This window comes from Capsicum annuum, unplaced genomic scaffold, assembly GCF_002878395.1.
Source record: "Capsicum annuum cultivar UCD-10X-F1 unplaced genomic scaffold, UCD10Xv1.1 ctg4460, whole genome shotgun sequence".
In the NCBI taxonomy this organism is placed as follows: domain Eukaryota; kingdom Viridiplantae; phylum Streptophyta; class Magnoliopsida; order Solanales; family Solanaceae; genus Capsicum; species Capsicum annuum.
Window position 1 is genome coordinate 127,997 of NW_025852142.1, and position 2,193 is coordinate 130,189.

Here is a 2,193-nt window from a genome sequence, read left to right on the forward strand (position 1 = left end):
CCTGACGGTGGGATCTCATTATGAGAGGTTGTTTTGAACTCACGTGTATTTTGTTTTGTAGAATTTGTATTGTATTGTTATGTGTAGCGTTGTGGACTGATTAGGTGTCTTGTTGGACCGTAACTTGAAGGGTTATTTTTGGTATAACCACAATGGAACCCAAGGCTTTAAATGCTCAAACAATGGATAATAATGCCATCAATCTCATTTTATCTCGCCTTAAAACTATCTCCCGAGATGTGGCTAGGTTGAATGTGGGTTTTGAGAAATTAGATACGGATGTGGCATCAATAAGTGGGAGATTAGAACGTGTGGAAATCCAAATGAGTCGACCTTCCACACCTCAAAACAATTCCCCAACTAATACTCCCGGGACCATGCACCAATGCTATATCCAACAATTGCCACAAATCCAACCAATCTCTACTCCCGAAGCCAAGAACAAGATAGACCAAACCATCCTCCACTCCACCAAGTTCAACAAGAAGGGATTGGAACCCAAATACCACCACCAACCCTGAACCCTCTTATCCAAACACCACTTTACCAAAGACTTCACTATCCAAATCTAATCCCGCCAGTACAAGCTCCACTTAACCCAAATAGACCCATCCATGTTGAGGGCTATGGTAGGGGAAAACAACATGGTGGTTATGGGTCGTATAATGATGTTTACATAAGGAAAGAAAGAATGAGGGGTAGACATGGGGATTTAGACCGAGAGGTGAGATATGGCCATCCAAACCGAGATGTAGGTCTCAATTCCATCAAAGTGAGCCTTCCTGTTTTCAAAGGTGAGAGTGATCCTGAAGCATACCTTGCATAGGAGTCATCTTGTGACAAGATTTTCCAACTTAATGATTTCACCGAAGAAAAAAAAAGTTGCTATACAATAGCTTACTTCGAAGGGTATGCTGATACATGGTGGGAGTATGTTAAACAGTTTGGGAATGAGATGATTGGGGGACAACCTCCTCCTTGGTTTCGATTGAAGAACCTTTTGCGGCAACGGTACTTGCCTGAGACTTATAGGCATGAGCTTCTTGCCAAATTGTATTATTGGAGACAAGGAAGCAAGAGTGTCATGGCTTACTATGATGAATTTCAAACATTGATGTTGAAACTTGACCACTGAGGCGAGAAAGTAAGTCATGAAATTGTGCACTTCAAGGTTGAGTTAAACAAGGAAATCTCTACTCGCATGACGCTTCACAAATTTAACGTCGTAGATGGCATCTTCCACGCGGCTTTAGAGGTTGAGAAGGAGCTCAAAGAGAACTCATTCATGGCTACCCAACCCGAGGCCACTAACGAATTCCAAAAACATTCTCCAAGGTATGAAGGTAAATTGAATTCTACTTCCAATCTCAAGGGGTTTCAATGATTCAAGTGTCAAGGGTGGGGGCATAGGGCTAGTGAGTGCCCAAACTGGTGGAATATGATCCTAAGGGGGGTAGATTATACTATCTTGGATAAGAGGTGGTCATTGAATCGGTTAAGAATGATGGCAAACTACAAGATGGAGAGCAAAAAGAAGCCGAAGTGCAAAATAAAGAGTATGGAGAAGATGTATGGCCGAAAGAAGGAGATTGTGAAGTTCCTTTATAAAAGAGGTGAGACCATGAATTTTTGGTCAAATTCCTCTCAAGATGGAGAGGATGATACAAGTATGACCATGATCATGACACTTTTGAGTATTTTTGAAGACTAGTCACTAAAGGGATCTTTTGTCATTTCTCTATTATTTGTAATGTTGTATAAATAGAACCTTGTAGGGTTGATTTTCTTAGTTTTGATGATTGATATTGTAAGAACACTCCTCTTAGAGAGAAAGACTCCAATCGAAACTAGGGCCTAACAAAAAGGTGGAATCATTTCTGTGTGGTGTTTTGCTTAATACGTTGGTGCTTGAGAGGTGAACGCCCCTCTTGTGTCTTTGTAAGAGTTAGGCGCGTGTTGAATGTGGTATTAAGGGTCTAAGAGTGGAATATTCTCTTAGGTTCTTAAGATTACAACTTCATTGTGTCTAACTATCTATCCTTGTTTCTTGTTTTAGTTTTGGTTTTCCATGTTTTGTTGTTGACTCTGTAGGTTCTTGTTGATGTACCCGTGTTGTTGTTCATTATATTGTATTAATACAATTTGTTGGTTGGCTGATTTCGTATGTAAACACTTATTATTCTCTCCATTCTT